At 39.2% G+C, this 13,300-nt stretch overlaps 1 protein-coding gene across 1 annotated transcript in view; it reads left to right on the forward strand.

Annotated features, from left to right (window-relative positions):
- The window catches only part of LOC150088395 (fasciculation and elongation protein zeta-2-like), a 224,977-nt gene that overhangs the window by 50,131 nt on the left and 161,546 nt on the right, over positions 1-13,300 (forward strand). The window lies entirely within an intron of this gene.

Here is a 13,300-nt window from a genome sequence, read left to right on the forward strand (position 1 = left end):
CAGCATCTGAAGCATTTAGGAACAGTCACATGTTCCTTGAAGCGGTGGCTGCTCCATCCAATAAAGATCCTGTCTTGAAGTTTTAGTTGGTTCCATGTTTGTGGAGAGAGATCCACTACCCAATTGCAAAGGTTGGGAGACTTTGACTTGGTGCAGTATTTTGGTTTTATGTGCTCATTGTCTCTTTTTTTCTTCGTTCAAGTCTTGAATGTTCCTGTGTAAAATTTCTTCAGCGATGCTGTCTGGAGTAATTTCCCTGTCCAAGTCAAAAATAAGAATTGGTGGGCCTTTCTTCTTGGGTTATTCTGCTGTTAGACCGAGGGAACTAATTCTAGGATTAGAAATGATTGCCTGGGCCTCTTGTTTTGTTGCAGTCTCAATTACGACACCAGTGTTTCTAGTTTTCCTGATGGATTTTATTTTAGTTGTTTTTAAGTCGTGAGCAAGCTTCTGAACCACAAGAGTTTTAACTGATTTGCTCGAGTCTAACGATGAGTTGTTTATAGCTTTCAATAGGACAAGCTTTTTCTTCTGATGATGATCCGTTAGTTTGTTGGTGGTAGTTGTATCCGGTGGAATCGTCCTCAGCGCTTGGGCGTATGTAAGGGGTGCTGTAGTATTTTCATTCACCCTTTTATCTAGAAAGGTGTCAAGTTTTGCTTTGGTTCTCATGTTTCACGTTCAAATTTGATAGCACATGCTCCATTTTCGACCACACACGGATAATTTCTCCTGTAACGGCAGTAGTGATTAGATTATCCTTTTGGAGCATGATATCCTCCAGGTCCAGGCGCAATGACAGTATCTGGTCCGTGATGGTTCCGTTTGGTAGTTGGGTAGTGGTTTGGTAGTCATTGTTGGTTGTAATTATCTCTTCATTTTGGCCCATTCCTGAGTTTGTTTTTTGTTCCTCTTTGGTAGTCAGTTTCCTTGGACGTTTTTTATCAGCTGGTACTGTTCGCTGTCCTTCAGCATCTTCCTGGTCTTCCGTGGAATGCTGCTCATTTCAGGTTCGCGTGAGGGCTACAGAGATCTCACCCTCAACGAATTGTTCCTCAAAGTCAGACATAGTTGGTGTGTGAATTTAACTTGGTAATTGTGGCTTCTGATTTGCGAGGGTTCGGATTAGCGGGGTTATTCCTATACAGGTGGTAAGTATAGTTCGCAAGGGGTAAAGTGGTAGTTCAATTATCTCTGCCAATGTTTAGAAGCCAAGATATGCGGCAGTATGAGAGTCAGCACATAGTAGAAAAATCGAAAAGGACAGTTGTTCTGCAATATGACAGACAGGAATATTTTAACGCGTTCAAAAGTTACACATGGGTTGGGGCGGAATAAGTCAGATGCAAGAAAACTTCAGTTAAAGCAGCTTCCTGGTCTGCGGTAATTAGCAGTCTTTTCTCCCGTTCATTCAAAGTGTCGCAGTGGTAACTCACTACCTTCAGTAGTGAGACATGGGAAGCTATCCAGCTGTGCTTTGACCTCTTTTAGGTGGGGTTGTGATCACAATACGTTTGTTAGTGTGACCTTGTACTGCAAAGCATTCCGTGGCCTGATTTAAACAATAAATAGCTGGCTGGGAATTCAATATTCAAAATTGCTAATAAAAATTTATCTGGTCATTCCATAGTGATGCTTTTATCATATTTAGTTACTCAGGACACTTGGGAATCACTGGATATCAAATACTTGACTTGGATAGAAAAATGGAATTGAAACAAAATACATTAAGCAGGAGCACAAGGCAATGCGACCGTCTCGCGTGGGTGCATACTGTCACCTCTCGAATAAGAGCACAGTGAACTGAGGATCTTTAAATCTGTAGGTCTCTGCCTTTTGATGAAGCCAGTTTTTTTTTTTTTTTTTTTTTTGCTTGATATTAGGCCCCGGGTGCCAAGCGATTCTTGAGTGTTTATAAAGCGTTTTTCCTCCAAGTGACAGAGTTTTCCTTGTTTTTCTCTTAGAATTAAAATTTTCTGTTAAGTAGCTCTACTTACTTAAAAACACTAAGAAGAGAGCCCAGAAGAAGGCAAGTACCTTTTTCTTTAATTTAGCTAGCCGTACTAACTTACTAACTCTACGCTTGGCTACCAAGCGGCACTGCTCCTGCCTCCCCGTGGCTGGGTGGTAAAGGCAAACCCCCAGGGCAAAAAGGAGCGATCATGGATAAAAATCATTATCCAAACTTTGAGCCTTTGAGCTCAAGAGTAGAAGATTCTAACACTGACCATAACTCAAGTCAACCTAAAAGACTGCGAAGAGAAGTAGAATGTCATGACGATTGTCCAAACTTCCTGGTGATTCATTCCCTAACTGCCCAACCTGTGGGTAAGTTATCACCATTCTTAATTCAGAAAATCTTGGAGTCAATTGCTGGATCACCAAAAATGGTTAAAAGACTGCAATCCGGAGACCTTCTGATAGAAACAGCCACCTCAAAAAATTCTGAGCAGCTGTTAAAAACAACATTTGGTGGGTTGACAGTAGAAATTACTCCCCACAAAACACTAAATTCATCAAAAGGTGTCATCAGCGAGTGGGACCTAATTACAGTCTCCGAAGAAGAACTATTCCAAGAACTCAGCAGTCAGAAAGTAGTAAATGTAAAACGGACCATGACGAAAAAAGATGGAAATCTTACTCCAACAAGATCCATCATTCTGACATTTAGCACTCCAGACTTACCATCCTCTATTAAAGCTGGTTATTTAAGCTGCCGGATTCGACCATACATCCCGAATCCTGTTCGTTGCTTTAAATGTCAGAAATACGGCCATTCCCAGCAGGCTTGTTGAGGGGAAACCATATGTCCCATCTGTGGCTCTAAAGATCACACCCAAGCGGATTGTTCAGTCAAAACTCCTGTTTGTCCAAACTGCAAAGGAAGCCATCCAGCCTTTTCCAAAACTTGTGAGCTATGGATAACAGGAAAGAAAATTCAAAAATACAAAATTGAAAATAAAGTCATGTTTCCTGAGGCACGTAGACAAGTTATGTCGACCATGCCTAGTGGTCATTCTTATGCAGCTCGAACTAGAAACTTTGTTTCTACTTCAGCTCAAATATATGTATCAGTTCCGCCTAACACCTCTCTAGCGAATTGGCTTAAATTTACACTTTCAACCTCTAAAAAAGATAATCCTCATAATCCTCCAAAAAAAACTAGTGAAGCCACAAATACTCCAATCAGTATCCCTACTCATACTCCATTGGTCTCAGTTGAAAAAGAACAATTAAAATCTCACTCAGTCTCTAAAAAAATGGAAGCACCTACCAATAATATGGATGTAGATGAGCTGCTAAGTAACGAGGAGCCCATTCTAGAACTCCATGCAGATGACACCATGGATATTGGACGCCCCACATTCCCAAAAAAAGACTGGAAAAAATGTCCCACGAACAAAAAACAGTCAGACGAATCATCCTCAGCTAAATCTAAATAATGTATAACATCATACAATGGAACTGTGGAGGACTAAGTAATCATTCTGATGACTTAAGGGATTTACTAGCTCAATTCAATCCCATAGGTGTATGCCTACAGGAAACTTTCTTGTCACCCCAAATTTCACCAAAATTCTCAAATTATGTGATACAGACGAGATAGGAGTTCAAACTCTCCTGCCCGTGGTGGAGTAGCTTTTCTTGTTACTCTGACATTCCATCCAGGCCGATCCAATTGAGAACCACTCTAGATGTTGTCGCAGCTCGTATTGCAGTTGGTATTTCAGTTACCATTGTTTCCATCTATATTTCACCATCTCTACCACTTCCACATTTAGAACTTCACAGCCTGATTTCACAACTCCCAACTCCAATTTGTCTCTTTGGTGACTTTAATGGACATAATCCATTGTGGGGGGTCTGCTACAATGGATAGAAGAGGCAAATTGATGGAGGAATTCATGAACAATAATGATCTTAATTTATTAAATTCTGGATCTCCTACTTACATACACCTAGCAACAGGATCTGTTTCTGCAATAGACTTGTCAATTTGTTCAACATATATCTTTCCAATCATGACATGGTCAGTATTAACCGATCCCTTTAACAGTGATCACTTTCCAATTATTTGCTCAGTACAAACAAGAGTAACTCCGAATCCTGTTCAACGATCCAGCTGGCAGTTTAAAAAGGCAAAGTGGGAAGGCTACTTTGCCCAAATACTCTTAGACAGATGTTATGTACAAAGACAACATATTGATGAAGTAAATACTTATATAACCAATCAGATTCTCACTGCAGCTAATGCTTCCATTTCAAAATCCACGCCTTATCACAAACAGAAATAACTGGTGGAATACAGATTGTTTAATTGCCAAACAGGAAAAAACCGAGCTTGGAATAATTTCCGCAAGTATCCCACCACTAGTAACCTAATTTCTTATAAAAGACTCAAAGCGAAAGCTAGACAAGTTAGGCGGGAAGCGAAACGGGATTCATGGATTGCTTTTACCTCAACCATTACCAAAGACACGGATACACGGGTCATCTGGAAAAGAATACAGGCATTAAATGGCAAATTTGCTCGGCTGCCCTCTCCGATACTTCATTGGAGAAGGAAAGACGTTTCTACTCCTGAAGAAGTTGCAAATTCATTAGCAGAATCATTTGCAAAAATCTCAGCTTCTGCCACCTATGCGTCCACCTTTCAGAACATCAAAGCAGGTGCAGAACGGTATAAAATCAACTTCTTCATGCGCTGCTCACTGTCGTACAACCAACCATTTACATTAATAGAACTTCAAGAATCATTAAACAGATCTTCCAATAGCGCTGCAGGTCCAGATGGAATTCATTACATTATGCTGAAGCATTTACTTGATGAAGACTTGAGACCTCTATTAATTTTTATAATCGGATCTTCACTGAAAATGCCTATCCTTCTTCATGGCGCCATTCGTTCGTTATCGCCCTACCAAAACCAGGAAAAGATCCTTCCTGTGTTGAAAATTACAGGCCAATATCTCTTACGAGCTGCATGGGAAAAATTTTCGAAAGGATGGTTCATACTAGACTCACCTACATCCTGGAGTCAGAGAATCTCCTTCCAGAACAACAATATGGCTTTCGGAAAAATAGATGAACGCTGGATGTGCTTATCAAAGCCGAATCTCATATCCTCAATGCCTTTGTCATGAAACAACATCTAGTCATGGTCAATATAGATCTTGAAAAGGCATTTGATACAACATGGCGTCATGGTATTGTTAGGGAGCTTTACCATCTGGGGCTTCCGGGCTATTTACCGGAAATAATTCAAAATTTCCTGCAATTGCGCTCTTTTCAAGTCCGATACAAAAACATCCTCTCTACATCTCACATTCAGGAAGAGGGAGTCCCACAGGGATCAATACTCAGTCCAACACTGTTTTCAATCTGAGTTAGCAGCATGACATGAGATATCCCAAAAACTGTTCAAATGTATATGTATGCAGATGATCTTACCATTTCCTGTCAATCTCAAAGTATGAATACCATTGAACGGCAGCTACAACTTGCCATAACCAAAATAGAATCCTGGACTTCACTGAACGGTTACAGACTTTCAGAAAAGAAATGCACTGTCACTCACTTTTGCAAGAAGCGAGCTCTCTGTCCCAAACCTGAACTGCAAATAAACAATACTCCAATCCCGCTTGTTAATACCGTTAAATTTCTTGGACTATTATTAGACCGCAAACTAAATTTCCAAGCTCACATCACTAAATTTCCAAGCTCACATTTGAATATACTTCGTTCTGTCTCATCTGTCAGGGGGAGCTGATCGGTTTACTTTGCTGCATCTCTATAGAAGTTTAATCCATTCACGACTAGATTATGGTTGTCCAGTGTATGACTCTGCCAGGAGCACTACTTTAAAACGGCTAAATATGATCCATCACAGTGCTCTGAGAACTGTGCTGGGAGCTTTCAGGACTTCTCCAATCCAAACTATATATTGAAGCGCACGATCCCCCATTACACCTGCGTAGAAAAACACTACTGCTTCACTACGCTGCTAAGATCCAGAGTCTGCCATCGCACCCAAGTTGGGAGTATCTCTATAATACTCATTGGGATGCCTTCTATGAGAGCAAACCAAAAGAAAATAGACCCGCCTCTCTCAGGATCAAAGAGCTTGTTCAGACTTGGAATGTCAATTTAAATGAAATTTTCCAAGACACAACTACACCTGTTGCTCCTTGGACATATGTGTCTGTCTCTCAAGATACATACTTCCTCCAGTTGGGGAAAAATATACCTTCCTGCAATATCAGACAGTTACATTCAGCTCATGCTACGAACAACCATGCCTGTAAAATTTATATGGATGGTTCAAAAACTGAGAGTATGGTAGGTGCTGTGGCAGTTTTTCCTTTGTGTACAAGTTCATCCACACTACCGCTTGCTTACAGTGTCTTCACAGCCGAATTATATGCCATTAAGTTAGCGCTCAGTATGATAATTGAGCTTTCCATCTCATCTGCAATAATTTACACAGATTCTCTTAGTGCTGTCTCTGCCATAAGGAGGAATTCCTCCATTTCTCACCCTACATTGAAACAGATTCATTCCCAGCTATTTGCTTGCAGTATGTTCAATCAGTTTTTGCTGGATCCCTGGCCATTCAGGCATTCCGGGAAATGAAAGTGCTGACTTTGCCGCTAAACATCCTCAACCCGCTCTCTCACAATATCCTCAGGTTCCTTTGTCTGATTTTAAGTCAGTCATACGCAAAGCCTGCTATTATAAATGGTCACAGACCTGGAAAAGTGACATTAACGATAAAAGAAGATCCAAAGCTGTGGCTGTCTTGCTTCCGAAGAAATAGACGAGAGGAAGTGGTACTGGCAAGACTCGGAATTGGACACTCACCATACTCATCTCTTCCTATTATTGGGGGAAAGCCCACCGCAGTGGTCATCCTGTCAGACGTAACTTACAGTCCGTCATTTCCTGGTTGATTGTCCCTTACATTCAACAATCCGATCAAACACTTTTCAGTCACTCTCTACGTTGAATATATCACCTGATTTATCTCGCATCTTAGGAAATGAAGCAAATATTGAAGAAATTTTATTATATCTAAAACATATTGGTTTGTACAGAAGCATATAATTTAATCTCTCTAACAATATGCCTTTTGTCAATTAACGATGAAGAGACACAATTTGGCAGTAGTAGGCCTTGTGTCGTTAAACCGAACTACAACAACAGCTTGATATTATTATTATTATTAGCCATATGGTGCAAGGAAGCCTGAGGCTTATGCTGCACCAGCCAAAAAAGAGTCCCGAGTTACCCTGAGAGAGAGAGAGAGAGAGCGAGCGAGCTCAGGACCTGGGTGTGCCAAGCCCATACTCACCAAATGTGAGCCCCTGGGGTTAATATATTTCTGATATGTTTTTCAAACTCACATCCAGCTGTAAAGGTTACACCCTGATCTTTAACTTCGGCATCTCTGGTAATCAGAAAATCCTTGTAGTACTGGTTTACTAAAATCATCATAGTTTTCCTTGAAGCAAATAAAATTGAGCTACATTTACTAGGATTAAACTCCAAACCATTTAAAGCAACCCAACCCAATTAGCAAAAGAGTTAAGAGCAGCTTGAAGGTTATCTGCATCAGCTTGACAGTTGATCCATGAGTAAAGTTTCACATCATCAGCAGACATTAAGACCTTAATACCACCTTCCTAATAATAAAAGATAAGTATAAATTATTTTATACTTATCTTTTATTATTAGGAAGGTGGTAAATAAAAGATAAGTATAAAATAATAAAAGATAAGTATAAATTATTTATTAAACTATTAATATAAAGAAAATAAAAGTGATAAAACAAGCATGAAGAAGCTTTCAAGGTAATGAGCCTTTTTACCAACTTAAACAAGATACACAATAACAAGTCCTTATATTATGCAGAGGTATAGCTTTGCACATGCAGGTCTCAGAATTGTGAAGGAAATGTACGAGGGAGCGGTGACTCAGGTTAAGAGTAATGTAGGTATGACTGAGGGGTTCTCTGTAGAAATTGGACTGCACCAGGGATCAGCTCTTAGCCCATATCTGTTTGATCTGGTAATGGATGTGTTGGTGAGAGAAGTGAAGAGTAGAGCACCATGGAGTATGCTGTTCGTGGATGATATCGTACTGTGCGAACCATTCTAAGGAAAGGTAGAAAAGAAATTGGAGGAATGGAGGAAAGCATTGGAAGAGAGAGGCATGAGGATAAGTAGAACAAAGACAGAATATATGGTACTGAATGGAGAAGATGAGAGTTCTATAAAACTGAAAGTGATGGTAGCATCACTTTTGAAATTTAAGTATCTGGGATCGAACGTTGAGAGGGATTGAGTGCAGAAATACAGCATAGAGTGCAATGTGGATGGTTGAACTGGAGAAAGATGAGTGGGTGCTGTGTTATAAGAAAGTAAATTGTAGAATGAAGGGAAGAGTGTATAAAACTGTGGTTAGACCCGCATTGATGTACGGTGCTGAGACATGGGCGATTACAAGGGCCCAGGAGAAGAAGATGGAAGTGGCGGAGATGAGGATGCTAAGATGGATGTGTGGTGTGACGAGGAAGGACAGGATAAGAAATGACTACATGAGGTACAGTTAAGGTGGGTCCTCTGAGTAAAAAAAATGCAGGAATCTAGGTTGAGGTGGCTTGGACATGTGGGATGAAGAAGTGAGGAGTATGTGGGGAAGAGGTGTGAAAAGTTGGAGGTGATAGGGAAGAGGGGGAGACCTAAGCTGAGATGGAAGGATAAGGTGGCAGAGGATTTAAAAGAGAGAGGATGGAGGAGAGAGGAAGCCCAGGATAGGGAGGAATGGAGAAAAAGAATTAAGGATGGAAATGCTGAGCTCCATATAAACGTGGGAAGAAGGCGAAGATAAAGAAGAAGAATAGCTTTGCACATGCATTAAAAACAAGTGGGGATTGTGTGTAGTGAAGGGAAAGGGAACAGCGAAATACTCAACCGTCAGACTCCACGGGAATGGTGCAGCGTACACCAGCCCTGTCGTTAACCCACCATCTCTTGTCATGATGTAAAATAATGGTCTCCATAATAGGATGTATGCAGGTCTCAGAATTGCAATTAATGGACATGTTTAAAAATGTGAAATGTTTGTGGGACCTGCCACAGCTATATGGAGGAAGGGGCTTAAAATCATGAGAGATGGCAGGAATCATGGGCTCAGTCTAATATTTCTACATTCAGTGCGCATAGTTATGAGTGCTGCATAAGCATTTAGGGTAATTCCGACTTACGTAGAGTTCCGCGGAACGCAATCCTTATGTAAGTCGGGGAGTGGCTGTACAATGGAATAATCACCTCTTTATCCCTGCTGGCAAAATTCCCGTATATCATCGACAAAACCTCAAGAGCTGGCTTATCTGTGCTGCTTAGAGAACTTCAGGTCAGACTGCACAATTACCCAGGTCTCTTTTTGTTCTCCATCTTGTATTGAACCAGTGGCTTCTGCACAAATTCCAAAATTCCAGATCTGTCAGCTGAAAATTAATGACTGTCATATTTTGAACCACTTGCATATTTGTTCTTTTCTGAACAGTTGAAAATATTTAGCAATAAACAAACTAACATGCTTGTTTTTAAGGGTTCATTATCTCTCAGACCCTTTAGTCAAAACTAATGGTGACTTTCTTTCTTTGCTGCTATTATAAAGTATCTGGGAATTTTTTTTATCTAATTGATAAAGTTAAATTTTATTTCAGAAATAATTCATTTTACAAGACTTGACTAAAGCAGTTGTTTTACTTGTAGTAACATATGCTCCTATAGCCTGGTTCCATTGGGCCAAGTTCCTTACAGTTCAAGACAGTTTTGGATTCATCCAAAGAAGATTTCTGTTAGTTCTCCTTAGAGCTTGCAAAACTGTCAATAGTCCAGCTCTTTGGGGTCTTCTGGGCTTTAGACCTTCAGCAGATTTACCATGGTTTGTGCTTTTCCATCAGAAAAGGTTTACCTATGGATGTTGGTATTCAAATTTACTTCTCATAAAGTTGGTGGTATCCAAATTTCTGTTTCTCTTGAAGATGAAAAACTTCACTGCTTATAAGTATTAAATGACGGATGGCAAATGCATTGGCAAAATTAAAGGGCTTACTACCGAACACTTTGTTCCAGATATGCCATTTATAAACAATAATTCCTTAAAATGGTTCTCACCCAATATGCATAAACATTTTCTTGACTGGTCATGGATTTTTTAACTTTAAACTATTGTGTTTTAATTGAGCATACATGCACTATTCTTATCCTTATAACGAATTCTGTCAATAGCTTTTTTCTGTCGTTGGATCTGTCCAATGAAGTATTGAACCTAAATCTTTAGAAAATTCTACTTACTTTCAAGCTTTTCAAACATATGCAAAAAATGTATTTGAAAAAAGAAAAATTTAAATTTTAAATATTTTAAACTACGGTCTTATACTACATTGTACATAGATGTAGTATAAGACCTAGTATATGTATAAGATGTAGTATTCTTGTTTCAAACTGCTTTTTTTTTTTTTTTATTGTAACAAATTGGCCTTTTATTTTTAGCATATGTAGATCTTCAATTTTAGGTTTCACTCGTATATTCTAGGTTAGTTTTACTTGCTACAATGGATAAAAGGATGGTTAAGTGGGAGAAGACAGAGGGTGGTAATCAATGGGTGCTGCTCTTCGGGGACTAATGTTATTAGTGGAGTCCCACAGGGTTCGGTGTTGGGTCCACTGTTGTTTTGTATATTTATCAGTGATATTGATGAAGGTATATCAGGCTTAATGTCGAAGTTTGCAGCTGATACAAAAGTTGGCAGGGTTGTTAATGACAGTAATGGCTGTGTTCTACTGCAACAGGATCTAGATAATTTGGGCAGATGGGCTAAGAAGTGGCAACTGAAGTTTAACCTTGACAAATGCAAAGTACTGCATATGGGTAGAAGTAACCCCAGAGAAACGTACCAACTGTGTGGTACTACACTTAAGTTAGTAGAAAATGAAAAAGACCTGGGAGTAATTGTGCAGGCAGATATGAAGCTTTCTGAGCAATGCAGACAGGCTGCTAGGGCAGGTCATGGGGTTTTGTCAATGATATATAGGAATTTTGCTAGCAGGGAAAAGGAGGTGATTATCCCTCTGTATAAGGCAATGGTCAGGCCATGCCTTGAGTACTGCGTACAGGTCTGGAGGCCTCATTTTAGGAAGGATGTAGATTTACTTGAGTGTGTACAGAGAAGGGCAACAAGATTGGTGAGGGGAATGAAGGGATCCTCTTACCAAGAGAGGCTTAAGTTCTGCAAATTGCAGCGGCTGGAGACCAGGCACCTGTGCGGTGATCTGATTGTGGTGTATAAGGCCTTGAATGGGTTGAGCACGCTGAATTTTGATGGGATCCTTCCACTTGTTCAGATTACGAACCTAAGGGGGCATAAATTCAGATTAAGAAAAGACAGATGTAGAATAGATGTGCTTAAATTTGCCTTTAGCCAGTGGGTGGTTAATTGCTGGAACAAACTTCCATCTGTCATTGTGGAAGTTGATAGGTTGAATAAATTTAAGGAGGAACTGGACAGGCATTTGGAGGGAATGGTGTGTGTTTTTTTTTTTTTTTTAGCTGATGCTGCATAAGCTCATACAAATGCTTTCTGGCATCACATGCCACTACTACTACTTGTATGTAAACTTAGTTGAATTGTTGTCAATGTTGTGTACATGTCTTTTTTTAGAATGTTTGAGAATAAAACTTTGAAAAGAAAACTTTAATATTATCTATTTTGTATTTTATTGGTATTTATGACCATAGATATGAACTCTTAAACCATTGGATTGATTGGTTTAACAATGATCTGTTATAAACTGTGACTTCTATAAATTCTTGTTTCAAACTGCTTTTTTTTTTTTTTTTTTTTGTAACAAATTGGCCTTTTATTTTTAGCATTTTCTATAATTTTATAATCCTTTTAATCATAATTTGCAATTATTTTTCTTTGTAAAGTTTACATTCAAAATATTCTTGTAATTACTATTGAACTTGAAATGAGTTGGGTTAACTTTTGGTTTTGAACATACATTTTTGGTTCCAGTTCCCTCTTTTTCCTTTCTTTTTTGACTTAAGCATTTAGTTTAAGTTTAAGCATTTAGATTACATATAGTTTAGGGCTAGAGCCTCAGGTTACGTAGGATACTAGTGTACAAGTTAGTGCAATTGCATCATTTCTGTATGCAGCCAACTACTTAAGTAGTTATAAATTGGCATCAAGTATATCTCGTATTGTGAATACCTCCGCAATGAGTTGCCATGATATTGCAATACCTCGAATAAGTAACGCTTCACCATAGAAGACTATTGTTACTTATTCTCAGCGGATACCATCACCCATACGGCACCATTTCAGAGCTTATTGGCTCCTCGTCAGGAGGTGGGCAGATACTCTGGTGTTGCAATGATAACAACCCAGTTGCGAAGTATAACTCCACCACAATATGAGAGATGTCTGATGGTGTGGAGTAATTTAGATTACAGTATAGTTTAGGGCTAGAGCCTCAGGTTATGTAGGGAGTTAACTAGCATACAAGTTAGTGCAATTGCATCATTTACATAGCCAACTACATTAAAAAGTTATAAATTGAGATATACTTAATATACACAGCGCGATATACTTAATGATGACAATTTATAACTACTTAAGTAGTTGGCTATGTAAATGATGATGCAATTGTACTTTTTTTTTTTTTTTTTTTGATTTGGTAGTTGTTGGCGCATCGGCTTCTGTGGCCATATTGCACCTCCCAAGGTTTTTGCAGTACTTTGATCCAAGCCCGAGGCGGGAATCGAACCCGCGACCTTTGGGTTGCCGGGCAGGTACTTTACCCACTCGGCTAGCCCGGTGGCGCAATTGTACTAACTTGTATGCTAGTTAACTAGCATACAAGTTAGTTAGTACAATTGCATCATGGTCTGCCTCCACTGTACTATTTTTTACTATGTACAAGTTAGTGCAAATGCATCATATTAGTACACAGCCAATTCTAGATTGGCAAATAATCTAGAACTATTTTTTACTCATTTTTTAGTATCCCAATTTCTTTTCGAATTTTAAGCTAATTTTTTCAGCATGTAATTCATTGGTCACTTGTTGACCAATAAATTGCATGCTGAAAAATAAATGACCTGACCCATTGACCAGCCTCTCAGGCCATTTATTTGACAGTTGGAATTACCACTTAATTGCTAGTTAAGTGATGGTCTTCGACTGATATGTTGGTAGTCTGCTATAATTTGCTTATTAAATATC

Source organism: Mastigoproctus giganteus, chromosome 3 (genome assembly GCF_048544385.1).
Source record: "Mastigoproctus giganteus isolate SK-2022 chromosome 3, ASM4854438v1, whole genome shotgun sequence".
Classification (NCBI taxonomy): Eukaryota; Metazoa; Arthropoda; class Arachnida; order Uropygi; family Thelyphonidae; genus Mastigoproctus; species Mastigoproctus giganteus.